This window comes from Botryllus schlosseri, chromosome 8 (assembly GCF_051294905.1).
Source record: "Botryllus schlosseri isolate E-star chromosome 8, Bs_hap1, whole genome shotgun sequence".
NCBI classification, from domain to species: domain Eukaryota; kingdom Metazoa; phylum Chordata; class Ascidiacea; order Stolidobranchia; family Styelidae; genus Botryllus; species Botryllus schlosseri.
Genome location: NC_137243.1, coordinates 17,966,018 through 17,983,992, shown reverse-complemented (window position 1 = coordinate 17,983,992; position 17,975 = coordinate 17,966,018). Strand labels below are relative to the sequence as shown.

At 40.8% G+C, this 17,975-nt stretch overlaps 1 non-coding gene across 1 annotated transcript; it reads right to left on the bottom strand.

Annotated features, from left to right (window-relative positions):
* Window positions 1–7,950: 7,950 nt before the first annotated feature.
* Trnap-cgg (transfer RNA proline (anticodon CGG)) lies at window positions 7,951–8,022 on the bottom strand. Its single transcript has one exon. It is a non-coding gene; the product is annotated as a tRNA-Pro (tRNA).
* Window positions 8,023–17,975: the final 9,953 nt, after the last annotated feature.

Sequence of the window (17,975 nt, the reverse complement as noted above, 5' to 3'; positions counted from 1 at the left end):
GAGTGCTTAGGAAGCTGCCAGACAAGAAATGAACAAATCATGACAACCCCGAGAATGGATTTCCATTCAGAAAAGGCCTAATTCACAACAAATATGTTGAGTCATGAGAATGGCTCAGTAAACAACAATATATAGGCTATAATAGCCTACATGCTTTCATTGGCTTTTCAAATGACTATTTCCTTTGATATTTTGGATATTCAGGCTCAGTGTGGCCTCGCTTCATTAGAAATTAACATACCATATGAAAGCTGGCATCAAGAGCTAGCAAGTAGAATCTCACACAAACATATACTGGAAAATTTTGATGCACTGAAATATACACTGCTGCCACTAGGAAGTATATATTCAATAATAATTCATTACGTTATAATATGACCTCATTGACATAAAATAGAAGTAAGCTCTTTTAACAAGCACAGAAATTCAATTATCGAACACCGTTTATAGTACCATATTCTACAACATCTGTAGGCCTGCATGTATTTTCACGGTTATTCGCAAAATGATTACGAAAATTCGCATAAATGTGGGAGGGGGGGCCCACATGAATTCAAAGTAAGCTCTTTTAGCGGGTGCAGAAATTTAATGATAGACTGTTTACGGTACCATATTCGACATCGGTAAATATATTTTCACGGTTATTCGCAAAATGATAGCGAAAATTCGCATAAATGTAGGGGGGGCCTCATAAAATCAAAGCAAGCTATTTAGCTGATGCAGAAATGTAATGATCGACTGCTGTTTACTGTACCAGATGCTACATGGGTACATATATTTTCACGGTTATTCGTAAAATGATAACCAAAAATCGCATAAATGAAGAAGGAAGGCCCTCCTCATAAAATCAAAGTAAGCCAATTTAGCGGGCGCAGAAATTTAATAATTGACTACTGTTTACGGTATTATATTCTACATGGGTACATGTATTTTCACAGTTATTTGCAAAATGATAACATTCGCGTAAATGTAGGAGGGGTGCCCTTTAGCTACGGTCAAAATGGATAGAGATCATAAAATCAAAGTGAGCTCTTGCAACTACTGCAGAAATTAATGATCGACTACTGCTTACGGTACTATATTTTACATATGTAGGCAGTAGGCCTACATGTATTTTCACCGCTATTCGCAAAATGATAACTAAAATTTGCATAAATGTAGGAGGCCCCCCCCCTATAAAATCAAAGTAAGCTCTTTTAGCGGGTTGACTACTGTTTACGGTATTATATTCTACATGGGTACATGTATTTTCGCAGTTATCTGCAAAATGATAACATTCGCGTAAATGTAGGAGGGGGCCCTTTAACTAATGGCAAAATGGATAGAGATTATAAAATCGAAGTGAGCTCTTGCACCAAGTGCAGGAATTTAATGATCGACAATTGCTTACGGTACCATATTCTACATTGGTGCATGGATTTTTGTGTTTATTCGTAAAATGATTACTAAAAAATGTGGATTGATGTTTGACCCCTCTTTACGGTACAATACCAAGATTCTTTATGGATACAAGGATTCCGCGGTTATTCGGAAAATGGTAATACTTGAAAAAAAGCGCGTAAACCGGAGAGATAGTTGAAAAAAGCGCGTAAACTGAGGAGGGGGGGGCCTCGAAAGCGCGTAAATCAACCAGGGGGGGCCCTAGGCGACCGCCTACCTCGCCTACCCCAAAAGCCACCACTGCGCATGCTATCCATCACATTAAAGATACTTTGGTATTTTTTCAACCATAACGATTTCATTGCACTTCTTGACAATGTTGCGGGTTGATCATGACTTCGGAAATGTGTTATTTCCAGTAACGTTCGTAGCTTTGCGATATGTCTCGTATGCTGCGACACGGCCAATCAAGGTTTCAGGCTTCCTCAGTGGAAAATAGTGTCAAAACTGTAATTCTCGTTAGTAAATTAACTTTCAGTTGCGAGGAGCGTATAATTTCAGTACTCGAAAAAATCATGTTTTACTACTCGACTCGAATCATCCAAATTAATACTCGATTCAGATTCGAGTACTCGAATCATTATGCCCAGCCCTAATCATGAGTCGGTGTATATGCCGCAAAACATCAAGGATAAAAATAAGCTACGTCCTTTCCTCACCTGTCTACAGCATTTTGAGCATTTTTGCTACCAAAATATACAACTTGCCTATTTATTGTTCGAAAATAAAGCGTGAAAGGAGTGGTGACAGAGGTGATCGAGGCACGCAATTCATCGTAAATATCATAGAATTTATATTAACTGATATTAATCGAATGTAATTGTCGCACTGATTCCGATCGGACTTCTCAATTCTGAAAGTATTCGGCGGTAACATAACGTTGCGCCACACGCCTACATCCCTATACATTTTAACAGCGACTAAAGCTACGCTATCAACCAAGAACGTGGATAGCTATGGGGTTTTGTGTGATTTGAATTTGTAATAGTCAATGTCACTTCAACGATAGTTATTGCTCGCTGTAGATTAGGAAGACAATGTGTATTTGAAAATATCATTGTGATGCAGGCCGCCACGTGTATCCTACTCTCTTTGATCTATCAACGTATCGCGCAATCAAAGATTTCGTGGGCGAGTACATCGAATTCGGGAGTGATATTGGTCGCCGGCGCGACAGCAACCTAAATTTGAGGATTTTGAAAAGGCGGTCCGAGCCCCGAACCCCGAAAACGCCACTGTATCAACCTCTCAACGACATGTTTATCAGGGTTGTAACCAAGTCACCAGGCTCCGAGTCACAAGCCAATCTCGCTTTTATAGTTTTGACTCGAGTCAAGACGAGTCATTTCAATTCACCACCGAGTCAAGTCCGAGTCCAAGTCAGCGAGCAGAGGGTCAAGTCCGAGTCATGGAATTATGACTCGAGTCCGAGTCCAAGTCATCGTGTTCACTGCTCAGTCTTGGTAAATCCACTTATTTATAGCTCTGTTTGGTGATATCGAACGGTTCACATTTACAATATACCAATTTTCCTCACTCTTAGCAGTTTCTGGTCGCATTTTCAAGTACCAGTACCAATAGACGAAATCCCAATAGTGTTTTGGCTTCGGAATTACAATGAAATGTCGGTCTTGGCCGTGTGAGTCTCGTCGAGTCAATGACTTGGTTCGAGTCATGCGCAATGACTCGAGTCCAAGTCGAGTCAATACACAGATTGACTCGAGTCGAGTCGAGTCATTTCCGTATTTTGAAAAAATGACTCGAGTCAAGTCGAGTCACAAGAAAATCGTGACTCGAGTCGGACTCGAGTCATTACAACCCTGATGTTTATACTGCCACAAAAATAATTATACTGGTCGTGCTGAAGATTTAATAAAAAGTTACTGCAATATATATAATGAGCACAAAAATAAAAATCTCGCAGAGCCAAATCTTATGCCCAAAAGAGCCATAAGTTCCCGACCACCGTTTTAGACCGATTCGAAAGATAATGTGCTGCGTTAAATCCTCAATCCAATACCATTCATTGCGGTGGTGCGATATACCTCCACAGGAAGTCGATAATTGATAATATATTGCTATTTTTATGTCACAATAATTAATAATACGACCTATACCGATGTAGGCCTACCATAAATCTGCATCAAATGCACTTCAGTCTGAGTTTAATGCTCAGCCTTTTCAAGGGCATGCGACGTATGACACTCCGGAATACTTGTTTACTTCAGCATTAACGTTCAATTAGTATGTAATCGTGCGCATCAGCATTAGGCCGAAATAATCTTATCGGTGTGACATGAACATAACTTGACGATATACAATTACGCTCCCTCCACCTGCTCTACCGCTAACTCTGATCATGCGGGCGGAGAGAGGATCAAAATTATATAGTAATATATGGAAGAACCAATATTATTGACAGAATTCATTCAAATCATTTAACGACCAGATGCATAAAGTAAGCCCCCAGGAGTTGCATCGATTACCTTACGGTGAGCCCAAGATCAGTGTTTATTTGGGCTGGAGGGGGATGAAAACATGTGGCTTCGGCCCTGGTTACAACTTACACAACCACATATATTCTTGAACCGATTCGTGACCACCTCTAGTCGATAGTGTGTAGCTGGTGTAACGACATATTGATCGATAATGTGCTCATACCTCATTTTGAAATTAGCTAGCGGGCGCTAACGAGCGTCCGGAATTCGTGCCACGAAGATATGGTAACCGTACCCTAATGATTATATATTGTAGAACAATAGTTCTATGTATCTCTGATATCTCATTGCAAACTAAATTTCCACAAAATCTGTCAAATCAAAACCTTTTTCGTTGCGCTCATCGCGAAATATCCACAGAACGCAGTGGTTTATTTTAATTCAAGTAAAATTAATTTGGCGTACTTTTGGACTGCCAATTCACCGTTAAAACACTCCCCGCAAGCTAGCCACTCGAACTCGTTTCGACACCTTCCTATCTTTTCATTGTATCGCAGTTTTGTGGTGTTTTGAAATTATGGAGATATTAATAAACTGATACTTATACTGATCGCTCGGGTTATTTTCCAAATCATGTTTTGAACTAGGTGTTGTATCCTACAGCGCATTGCGTGTCGATATCTAAAGGGCACTGTAGAGAGTGATGCCCTTTGTACATTGAAGATGTTTTGAAGCTTTTTGACCAAAATGATTAACTAAATATACTTGTATTTGAGAGCTACAAAATTAAAGCCTCAATGTATTTCTTCATCGTATCATCAAGGATGATACTGTTTAGTGTTGTTACTCTCATTCATGTTAAAGTTGAGAGCTTGGTGCAGTACTAAATTTAATTTGATCAAATCTATACCACATTGTCAGTTGATTTAGTAGTCATACAAAGCAATAAAACAAAACCCAATACAATTAACTTCCCGATATTGCCAATCTCGGAGGAGAATTCTGGATCTGTACATCGATCTCGAACCAAATGCTATGAGACCGTAGGCCTTATACTCAATGGTTGTTACAACAACCAGGATTTGATCCCGAAATAGTACATACAAATATACCATAAATTAGTCGAATGGTCTAGTAGTGAAATCCCAACCCGAAACCGGACGTCGACCACCTGCCCAGTGTTTTTACTACATTCCTTAAAATAGGGGGACGCCAGACCCAGGAAAATTTTTAAAGGGGGCGCTGGAGAAAAAAGGTTAAGAACCACTGGGTTGTATCATAATGAAATAATTGCTAATAGCTTAGAAGACATCAAAATTATATATTTTAAACTCTCGATGACTTGACAATAAAGGAATATTATGAGTATAGCCCGCCACATGTAATTTTTGCAAGACTGTCAAAGGCTACAATTTTCCTGACATATTAGCAGTTGGAATCGGATCCCGGGTCCTCTCGCCCCCTAAGCTAGAATGATACACCTACAACAGGGGTGGCCAACCTTTTCGGCGAAACGGCCAAATAAAATTGACAAGTCAGTGTACGAGCCACAAGCCACGCTAAGCACGAATTTTTTTTTAAATCTTATAAATGAATTAGGTAAATAATATTACTACTTGACTATATCGAGGGTATACTCTGCTGTGTACCGCCCGCTGGACTCGGTTTACATATCTCGGTCAATCCTTTTGTGCCTATTTCATCGTCGACGGTCTTTCTGCGAGCGCAAATGTGAGAAGACTTTCTCTCGTAATTGCGAATAGAGTTAGACTCAATCAGATATATTAGGTGACAACTAAATCACGGTTCACTTACTACTATTCTACTTTATCATAATGTACGACGATTTACTAAAAATGTTACTGGACCCTGTATCTACCAATGTCTCAGAACTTACATTTTAGTCATCAACATCTCAAGTGTCGCGACCAGACTAATCAAATTTTTGGCGGGCCTTGAAAGTTCACAATTGGAGCAATTCATTTTTGATGATATAACTAATTCCGAAAATTACCTCGCGGGCCACTCAAAACCTTCTCTCGGGCCACGCATTGGACGCTCATGCCCTAGAACAACAAGACGGCGGATGTGTCGTCTGAACTACTTTCAGAAGTTTTATTTGGAAATACCTCCTGATTCACAGACATCGTGGTTAATTAAAAAATTGTAGTCTTGACACGTGATTTGAACCCGCGATCTCCCGCGCCCACAGCGAGATCATACTCCTGGCCTAGACCAAGGAGCGAACATGAGCTCTTAATAGGTTTACTTTTATTGCTTTGGTTTAAAAATATCTCCCGAATTAATGAATATCAACTAGGCTGCACAAAGAAAAATATAGTGTCCTCATCAGATGGGCTTGTCTGGGATTTGATCCCGCGACCTATCGCCATCCAAGCAAGAATCATACCGGTAGACCAGTGGTTCTCAAACGGGGGTCCGCGGACGCCTGGAGATCCGTGAAGCATTTTCAGGGTGTCCACGAAGCCTCCAAATTTTTCAAAATGGTTGATGAACATAATTTGTATTTTTTTTTATTTAGAGAAATCACGAGTCAGTTTCGCTCCGTAACTGCTTTGGTGCCCACATAAACAGAATGGCCATCTGAGATGAAGTATTCTACTGTGAAAACTCATTTTAATTGCCAAATTGCCAATATAGCCTAAATATATTGCTGTTTCGAGATGTTTTGTTGTTGTTTTTTAAACATTTGTCCGCAAAAATACATTTTTCAGAGATATACATAACCGTTATTCCGGAATAACTTCAAGATGAGATGCCAGACGTTAGGCTTGACGCTATATGTTCATTAAAAATATGTTTCCTCATTTTTGTGTAATATATGTTGCGATCATACCCGGAGGTATCGTCGTAATTATTACATTCTCCACTATCTTTCTGGAAATGGATTTTCGGCACCAGTTCATATCAAATCGATGACGTGGATTTTTGAGACTCGAGGGCGTATTTTCAGAAATGCAGCTACAGAATTCGCTTCAAAATATTAAAAGTTTTCTGAAATTTTACATAAATAGTGTAATGTTATTTCAAGAATAGTCATTTTGTTTCTGTTTGTCCCTATACCATACAGTTAAAATTTACACTAGACAGACGACGGTTGTACGATAATTGAGCTAAATTTCTACAAACACTTGTGGGGTCCGTGGGGGTCCGTTACGGTGCGAAGTGGGTCCGCGACGACAAAAAGGTTTAAAACCACTGCCCTAGATCAACGAGCCGACATGCGCCCTTAATAGGTTTATTTCAGTGCTTTGGTTTCGAAATATTTCTTGAGTTCAGGGATATTTAAAATACACAAAGAAAAAAGTAACCTCAACAAACGCGCTCGTCAGGGATTTGAACCGTTTTGTGATTTTTATTCAATTATGTATACATAGAACAGCAACAATTTCATAAATGCAATTCTTTCGGGTTGGTTCGTCCCCGTCATCAGGTCATCTTATCGCAGTCGTTGTCGAAGGCGAATTTGTAATTGAAGTCGTATCAGAAGCCGCCGCTAATTGGCGTTCGTATGCGTGTATTGTTCATATTAGGTCTTTGTACTCGTTATTTTATCGTTTATGATGGTTGGTGGATAATTTGGGTGGGCATTCGTGGGGGAGTGATAGGGGTTCAGGAAGGGTTGGTATTATGGGATGGGGTGGGAGGTTATGATGCTTGGGATAGGTTGTGGGTGAAATAGTTGGGTTTTGCGGGTCGATAAATACAATTTATCGAGCATTATCGGATAGTTTTCATTATTTTCGAGAGCTTGTGTATACGTTGCGCATGATTTGGTCGGGTTTAGGGTCGATAGCCATTTGCAGGTCTGTATATATTCTTCCAGATCTTGTATTCTATTTGATAATTCATTTACATTAATCAAGGTTAGTTTCAATAGATTCGTCATCGATTTTGTTAGGAGAATTGTTGAAGCCGGGACCTCTCGCACCCCTAGAGACCAACGAACCGACGGACGTAGAGTCTGACCTATTTTTAAAAATCTTATTGGGAAATAACTCCTGAATTCATAGATACCGTGGTTAATGTTTAAAAGGTAAGATCTTGATACGGGCACGTCCGGGATTTGAACCCGGGACCTCTCGCACCCGAAGCGAGAATCATACCCCTAGACCAACGAGCCGACGGACGTACATGCACACCTATTTTTATAAGTTTTATTGGAAAATACCTCCTGAATTCATAGATATCGTGGTTAATTTTAAAGAACTATGATCTTGACACGGGCTCGTCCGGGATTTGAACCCGGGACCTCTCGCACCCTAAGCGAGAATGATACCCTAGACCAGTGGTTCTTAACCTTTTTTCCTCCAGCGCCCCCTTTCAAAAATTATCGTGCTTCAGCACCCCCACTTCATGTTGTAAGGACTGTAATAAAGACAATGGGAGAGAGGGAGGGCCGTTACAGCACTTCGTCAGCCCCCCTAAAAAACGATTGTCTTGGGAACCCATAGCGTGATAAACCAAACTCCTGAGGGCTTCGCCCCCAAGAACCCCGTCGCGCGATTTCGATGGTCATCAAAGTTTATGTGGCCTGGTCACCCTAGGCGCCAAAATTCTCCATAATGCATGAATGACATAGTTTGTAATTGCATAGATATGTCACTATAAACTTTTATCCTCTCAGCCCACGTAATCAGATTTACCAGTAGCGCTGAGTGAGCTGTTGTATTGGTAAATGAAGGCCACGTAATTAATAATTGAACATATTCGGGCGTGCCCGTTGGTACAATTAAATCGTTACATGTTATTTTGTTACCTCTTGTCCGCTATAGTCAAAAATATTGAAACGCATAAGCGTATTTAACTAAAGTAAGCACACGATTCAAAATTGGTATTTTGCCACTGGCAAACAATTTTCTCTGATGGATGTTACTTGTCCTGTGGGGTGCAGATTGTGACGACATGATCATTCGGCACGAGCGATTTAAGCATCTATGGACAATTAGACTTATATACATCGAAGTTTACGCTCAACATGAGGGCAATCCTCTTTAGCTAAGGTTTTCTCGCTGACGTTTTTTTGACACACTTCTCGGAGTCCCATATTCACCGTATCTTCATATGTCTTCGTACATCGTCGTGGCGTGGTAATGGCCGACGCCGAAATGCCTATTTCTATTTTCTATAACTATGCGTATTCTTCCGCAGGGAAGTCGTCAAAACATAATGTTTAATTTATGTTCATTCACCGAAATAATTTAGTGCACCCTTCGAGCTATCCGATTGGGGGTTTGGGTTGCAGCAGTTTCGGTCTTGGTAAGAGGTCAAAGTTCAGTCGGTCTTTTTTGGGCTTTGGTATTGGAAATATTTCGCGCTTTAATTGCGCTCGAAGACCATCATTCGACTATAATAAACCATATAATAATTGTGTGTGATATATTCAGGGGCAAATCAAGGTCGTTATAACAACAATCGGGTACGGTCTCAAAGGCTGTGGTTCGAACCCTCCCAAATTCACACCGGCTATTGACAATACGGGGAAATTAATGGTATTGGATTTTGTCGTAGTGCATTGTGTAACTATAAGTAAGTCAACTGAGAATTGGATGCATATATATCTGCTCACATTGAATTTAGTACTGTACCCAGTTATTAATTTTAACATGAATATATTCCAAACAAAGCAACTCATATTATATTACGTTCATACATGAGGTTGTGAACCACAGCACGAGATAGTATCATCCTTTATGATACGATGAAGAAATATTCCGACAAGTATATTTAGTTATTCAGTTCGTAAACAAAGCTTCAAAACTTATTTTGTGTACAAGGGGCTCTCACTCTCAATCAAAAGTGATATTCAATGCCTCCTTCTTCGATTTTCATACGCTGTGTGCTGCGGGATATGATACCTAATTCGATAAAATTGTTGAAAATAATCCTAGCAAGCGTGACGGCAGTGTTTTAAATAACGGGAAATTGGCGATCTAAAAGTACGCGCAATTCGTATTATATGAATTATAATAAGCCACTACATTTATGAGAACATAAGTAGCAAACATCGTCGCGTAGCGCAGCCACAAATTCCGGGATTTGACATGATTTGTAGAATGTTAATTCGTTCTGAATACTCATTAAGGCAGGGGTGGGCAAACTACGGCCCGCGGGCCGCATGCGGCCCGCAACACCGTTCTGTGCGGCCCGCGAGAGTCTAGAGAAACTTATTAAAAATATTGATAAAATGCGTACTAAAAATCGAATTATTGCAGGGACTTGATTAAACTTTTTCTTAGTATATTTCACCATGATAATTCCAAGGCAGTAGGTCTCAACCTGGTGGACGTGTGCCCCTTGGGGTCATGAAAGGGATCTCGAGGATCTCGAAGCTGAGCTCAACTGAAATGTTTTTCGCGCTTCGCGTGATTTACTTCTAATTCATAATGATTGCTCTGTATTTAATATGAATTTCATACTTCAAAATCTCTCATCAGTAGTCCTAACCTCCAAACTATCCACCAAACTATCCGTTAGGTTTGCTATAGCATCCTGGTTGCATTTTGTGATGTGACGATAAGGGGGCGCGAAATCTACACATATAGTAGAAGCGTGTTTGAAGCTAACATGGTTATGATGCTGTGAGCATTGTGTGTCCTGGAACTGAGCCCAAAGCGGAATTAGTAAATCTATGAACAGATCACTGCTCACAGTTTTTTGTATTTCAATCCTGTTCTAAGAATCGGGACAACAGACTTTCATCTCCATAGTTTTGACAAATTGGTTATGGAGGTCGACCAGCCTATGAAATCTTGCCATTGTATCTGGCGCGTGTACGATATCATCATAGCAATGTTTGGTTTGTTTCAAATAAGCATGTATATTATCTCCATGTCCTCACTATATAATCAAATACTAGCAATATTGCGTTTTGGTTTATGATCTCAATTTGATATAGTGCGGCCCGCGAATGGATTCAGATGTTGAATGCGGCCCGCGAGCTCAAAAGTTTGCCCACCCCTGCATTAAGGATATGTCTCACTACCACATCGTCTACGGCAGCGGTTCTCAACCCGCGGCCCGCAGACGATTATTTTGCGGCCCGCGTCATCTTTCGATAGGAACTCAATTACTACTGGCACAGTATTGTTATGGAAGACCGATGTGTCACATTTGTCGAAGAACAGTTGTTGTAACGAAGCGTAGAACCTTAAAATGATACCATGATAGTTTCTTCTGGAGTTGTACTGCCTGATCTGGGAGAAAACGTTGCTAGCTAGGTTTCAAGCCCACCAATCTATGTTTCGAGGCATTGTTAAAATTGCCGAATACGTTATAGACGCATTCCTCATAATTGCTTTGAATATCGCTAAACCAAAGAATCTGTTAGAGAAGGTGTGACTTCAATAAAACTTTAACGTACTGTGCGAATATTCGCTGGTACCGGAACTTTGCAGCAAGTCCAACATCACCTGACAAATTTCGAAGCTAAATTGTCTGATTCAACAGTCACCAGAAGAGTAACAGTGAAGTCAGTCGATCTTTTATCGCATGCTCTGAAACACGTTTCCACGTAGACTACTTTAGCCTATAGCATTGGACGAATCCACCGACTGCACACACATGGCATGGCAAATTATCCAAGTGGGTTTTATCAGACTGGGCATATTTCCAGAGGAAATGCAGACGGGCAAACGTGGGGAGGGGACCAGTGAAAAAACATCAACTTTACAAAGCTGACTTCTGTAACTATTGGTGGCGGGCTCCAGCCATGGAAGGAAAGGAGAAGAGTTGATTGGTTTGCTCAGAAATGATCCCGAACGCCTGACTTCTTCTGCTATCACTGAGAGCTCAAAGGGCTATTGGCCTCTGTAACGAAACAGTTACCGTATACTAGCTCGCTCACGCATTGAAGCAGAGAGTTCGGTTCTCTTGTGGAAGGGTTTGAAGCAGGGATATCTAGAACTAGGAGTTCTTATAGATATCCCTGGGTTGAAGGTCCAGATACCGACTTGGCAACGTATGCAATGCACGCTCCATGAAGGGATTTACTTGCGCCACTGGAAGTTAGATATTCTCACAAAAAAACAGTAACTGCAATGTTTCATGATGCATAAAATTGTGGCCCACTAAATGCCCGTATAAGACTGGTAAATGGGGTGTAGTAGCCTAAATTGAATAATAGCCCGCAAATACATGGTGATAATGTTCTGCGGCCCGCAGCCTCTTTCGCTGTTAAAATGCGGCCCGTTATACGAGGGAAGTTGAGAACCCCTGGTCTACGGTGAAGCCATTTTTCTTCATCGACCCCTTATCGCCACGCTGAGCCCAGCGCCCCCCCCTATCGCCCCCTGACCGTTTCCGCCCCCTTTAAAATCGCCAGCGCCCCTTGGGGGCGCTGGAGGCAAGGCTAAGAACCACTGCCCTAGACCAACGAGCCGACGGCCGTATAGTCAGACCTATTTTTAAAAGTTTTATTGGGAAATAGCTCCTGAATTCATAGATATCGTGGCTAATTTAAAAAAGTATGATCTTGACACGGGCTCGTCCGGGATTTGAACACGGGACCTCTCCCACCGTAAGCGAGAATCATACCCCTAGACCAGGGGTTCTCAGCCCTTTCTTGGCCGTGGCCCATTTTCCGGTTTGAAAATGTGCTGTGGCCCACCCATAATCTTAAAGTCATAATCCTGTTCAATGCGTGGCAATCGACGGCGCGGATATGACTATTTCTCTAAAATATGCACATTTTTTTCCCGATTTACTGATGAAACCAGACAACTCGGGGCATGAAAGTCGCGCCAAGCGTGACGAAAATTTTCAAGTTGATTGAATATCTTCCAACAAACGACCAGCGAACTAATCTTGGGCCCCTTCTAGCTCACCGAATTGGGGGTTTGGGTGCGGCAGTTACGGTTCTGGTAGATCATATGCTAAAACTTCCGAGCATTTTATGATCGTCCGCTGCTCCATTCGCTCCGCGAAACACAATGATCGAATTCCCGCATACACTGTGTAATTGGGATTTCAGTTCCACTATTGAGGGGAATAGTATAATCATTCTGGACCAGCTTCAAACAATTCATTGGTGAATTGGGTACTACAGATAGGAGTGGAGAAAGATTTTTTTTTATTGTCCATGCTGTACAATGCACATTGTATGTTCCGTACTGAACCAACTGAAGTTGCGATTCGGAATATTCAATCCAGTGATACCATCAATTTATGTGACTCTTACATTATGTACATTGATTTCCAGGCATGACATTTTTACAGACTACAAATATTAATGCGCCGCGCTGAATCCTCAATCCATTATACTATTCGTGGTGGTGGTGCAGTATACCTCCACCAGAAGTTGCTAATAATTTGCAATTATGGCCATTTTTAACTTACAATAATACGACCTGCAGAAGTAGCCTACAGTAAAGCTATACATCAATTACACTTCATTCCGAGTTTATTGCACACCCCTTTCAACGGCATATGACATGTCGTATAAGTAACCAAGTATAATGCATTATGACCCTGCCGGAATACTTGGTTACTTCAGCATTACCTTCCGGGTATTATATACGCGAAATTATTTTAGTTGCTGTTAGCCATAGGTATTCATTGCCAGTGGAAAAAGCCGTCGTTTCTGCCTCCCATTTTCGACTTCAAATGCTGACTCTATACGTACCACTACGTCTCATCAGAGTCGGATGAAAAGCTTTATGTAGCCTAATCAACTAATATGAATTTATTTTTTAGCGATTAACACAACAAATTTCACTTGACTTACATTATTTCCAAAATTTTCCAAATTGCTCTGTGGCCCACCTCAAATGCTCTTGTTGCCCACCAGTGGGCTATGGGATTGTCACGGATTGTCAAAAGAAGCAAATTGAGCTATGCGAATGGTGCCGAGCTTGATTCATATTGATTCATACCAGGAGGTATCCAATTTTCGACAGCATAAGCATTCGTCCGCATCATGGGATGAAAATGATAGCATTGGTATGGAAATGCGATACTAATCCTCTGTTTTCTCCAACAGCACGTTTTAGAAAATATCATGGTATGGCGCTCTCCCCCATATTATAAGGCCAGTAGTTTAGTCGAAGAGCAACACGGAGAAGTTGCATAGGATACGGTGTGAACACTTTGCACGATTAGTAAACGTTAATATGGTGGACCATAAAAATGGCATATTGTGTATCCTTATTTCCTGAAATTAAAGGCATTACTACACTTGCTTTTATGCTTCAACATGTATGTTATCCAGACAAAAGAGCTGATATTAATTAGAAATCACAGTATATGATACTGGGAATTGAAAGTGAAGTATAAGCACTACTTGTAAAAGCGAAACATGTATTTTATGTCTTTAGTCCATAAAGTTTCAAAGGTGGTATGCTAAAACAGGTCTAAAACTAAAAAAGGTCAGAGTCCACTTTTCCAGATTAGGACACGCCGTGGACATGCTACATTACGATACGATAAGTAAATGCTAGATTGCAAAACATCAGTTTCAAACGTTATGAATAGCCATAGATACTGTGATGAACTATTTCATATGGGCGAAGGGCGACAATGTGGTGTGAACGGAACCACGACAACCCGCTACTTAAATTATATTCACTGATACTGTCGTGAAATTACACCGGGTTACTCCGTATCCACTGCGCGCGAAGCGCGTCGAAAATTCTGGGTCTTACTCAACTTTTATGAAAATTGAATGTTGATAATCCGTGAAAACTGCCTCGAAATTCCTCAGGCCATCTTCCTGATTGGAGGATTGAACTACTTCTACTTGACAAACTGAAAATAGCGAAAAGTAAGTAAGCAGATCACAAAATATTACGATGTAGAAGTAGCGAACATCAGATCCACTTGAGTAAGTACCAGAAGTAGAGGAAAACTACTTGAGTACTTCGAAAAAGTAGAAGTACTGCGTTACTGACCATGCAGTGACCACCTTCGAGTATCAAATGAGCTCCGGAGCCGGGAGCTGGAGCTACTTTATGATAGATGAGAGCTCAGGAGCTGGAGCACATTAAAATTTACTACGGTCTAGACCAGGGGTGGGCAAACTTTTGAGCTCGCGGGCCGCATTCAACATCTGAATCCATTCGCGGGCCGCACTAAATAAAATGGGGATTATAAACCAAAACCCAATATTGGCATTTCATTACATAGTGAGGACACGGAGATTATATAAGTGTTGGGATGACTTCCGGACTAATACACTGAGCTTGAGCAATGACTATAAATTTAAGGTAAATCGCGCCTATAGCGCGAAAAAATTTCAGTTGACCGCAGCTGCGCGTCCCCTTCAGATGCTGCCACGCACGCAGTTTGAGATCAACTGCCCTACGCCGTCTTCTGAGCATCTCGGTCTTAGCAGTGCTTACAGACTTGGACAATTAGAAAATTTTCTGATTTTCCAAATTAGATTAGAATTGGATTACTGGTATTTCTGTGTTGCATGGAATAATGGGATAGGACTTCAGTTGTATTTTGTTGGTTTACAGAAGCGAGGCAATGATTAAGGCCTAAAAATGATTTACTTAACTACATCTCGACTCATGTAGATGACTAATTTTTAAAAATTAAAATATTGTGTATCGGAACTTCGTGAATTTTTCGATTAGTTTTACTTTTACACTAACTTGTGTCAGTCGTTATATCCACTAGACTCGCGTTCATGCGACTAATTTGTCCCTATCGTTATAACGTTGGGGATCGCGTACCTGCAGCGAAAGTGTTTGTTCAATCATAACGCCGAGAATCGCGCGCCTGCGGCTAATCCGTTGGCGTTTCAGTGCTAATTTAATTACCTTTATACTCGACTTGCAAAAATTATGCAGGTATTAGAATGAAGCCCTATTCAGTTGTACTGCGAGCTGATAATAAGTCGTGAAATGTGGAGACCTCGGAAATCTTCAATTTTTTCTTCTACTTCAGATATGATTTCGGAACATGTAATCGATGGACCAGCGGGGCTCATGCACTTTCGGACCAAACTCATCACAGCCTTACGGAGAAAATAGCCTTTTGGTCCGAAAGTGCATGAGCCCCGTGCTGGTCCGGGTTCATCAAAATCAGATTTGAGACTTGGGCTTCAGATACCTCAAATATGTGACTGGCGGTACTGAACTTGAATAGTGCTTTCAGAACAACATTCATTGCAGTAGGATTTATTAATTCAAAGACTTTTCGTGTGCCCCTTATCAAGACTTAACGGCACAAGAAGAAGGAGAAAGAGTCTCTGTACAATCTTTAAATATTCCATTAATATATACCGCTAATTTCCCCTGTCATGACTTCCATGTGTGTTGTATAATTTGATTGTCTCTTGTCCCTTTATTATGACTACCGGAGTACCGGTACAGCTGACTTAGCGTCCCTTTTTTATTGCCTTTTTATGTCATATTTTGCCAATTTGGTTTTGGTTTTAATCTCTTTCTGTATGCTTCTTATTGTGCGGGCACATTGTGTGGGCACACGAAAAGCCTTCAAGTTAATAAATTATACTGCAATTTATGTAGTTTTGAAAGCAATATTAGAGATACCCCAATAAGAGATGTTTCTCCTACATTCGCCTACAACTACAACTATAGGCCTAATTGTTCAACATTCGAAGCAATATTCGTTCTTCTGAAGTTTTCTGTGACTTGGGCAAACCACTTGGTTACAAGTGTCACAGGCAAAACGGGTATGGTTTGCACGTCTGTAGCATCTTCCTGATGTGATACCAAACATGTCTGGTATAGACCCCTATTATCGCCAACTAGACTTTTTCAAAATGCCCTACGTTTATGTCCGATGTGGCCTATTGTCAAAATTGTCATAAGCAATTCTATCCTGGTCATAAACTCTACAATTTTGGTCGGATTGACTTGGATTTGCTACGCATGGACGTGGAATTTTACGCTGTCTATTCACATACCGAAAATGCCAGGTATAAACCCGTATGACAGCTCTTCATACAGTATACACACGCATGCACAATGCACATTGCACACGTTTTCGGCGCGATACGCTGAATATTATTGTATTTATTGCGACTTATAGTTCACTTGTGGACGGTACTCGGATACTGGTAAAACGTATAGGGACATGTGCTCATCACAGAAACAATCTATAGTGGTCTGTTATCAGTAGAACCCGAGATATGGACTGCATTACTGAACAGTTGCTTGAATTGCAAAGCCGACAGATGTGAAAAGACGGGCTTTAAAAGGCTTCTTTGACTCAATTTTGGGCAAATGTGCAGTCGATGGAGCATAGTCTTTCAGATATTTGCGAGCAAGCTACAGCATCTCTTTGTCATTTCCAACCATATACCTGTGTGAATCTGGCTTTTCAACTCTGACTATGATCAAAAGAATTATCGCAATGATGTAGGCCTTGACAACCATAATTCCGGAATTCTATAAATTTGTCAAGCAAGTTCAATGACAATGCTCTCATTGGGTGTGTGCTGAGTGAAAACAGTGATTGCTTTTTTCGTTGATACCGTATTAAACTCTTCTGGATAGAAATCAAAAAGCTATATTTGGGTAATTTATAGCTTGAGTCCGCGGGTATATAGGCGAGCTTGATATGAGTCTGCGGGTCAAAAAGGTTGAGAACCACTGATCTAAAGTCTAATGAATGAATCCGCATATAGGCGGATGATGTGCCAATGAGCGTCCTATAGGCGTGGCAATTGGGGCGACATGGCCTTCTCTGATTGGACGGTACCGAAATTGCTTCATCCTACTACTAATATAGATGTGTTGTTCGTTGCAATAATATAATAAGACCAACTTATTCAACTTAGCCACTCACCCAAATGTCTATCTTGGTACCGTGTGCAAGGAATAGCATTTTAAATACGCAATCCACTTTCCATCCATTACAATATGTGTGCAATGACGATATGGTTTGTCTCAGCGATGACTGTGATATTGGGGAAGTCGGCTCATTGATGCCGTAACTTATGAAATACGCAGAATCACTTTTAACAGGAAGCTCACCTGATGAGCTATCAGATCTGATGTTATGACGCAAACAAGAAACCGTTGACTTTCGAAGCAAGCTAAGGTTTGGGGCCACATGGAATTTTCTATCACAAAACCGACCACCGGTTCCCAACTTTCATGGCAC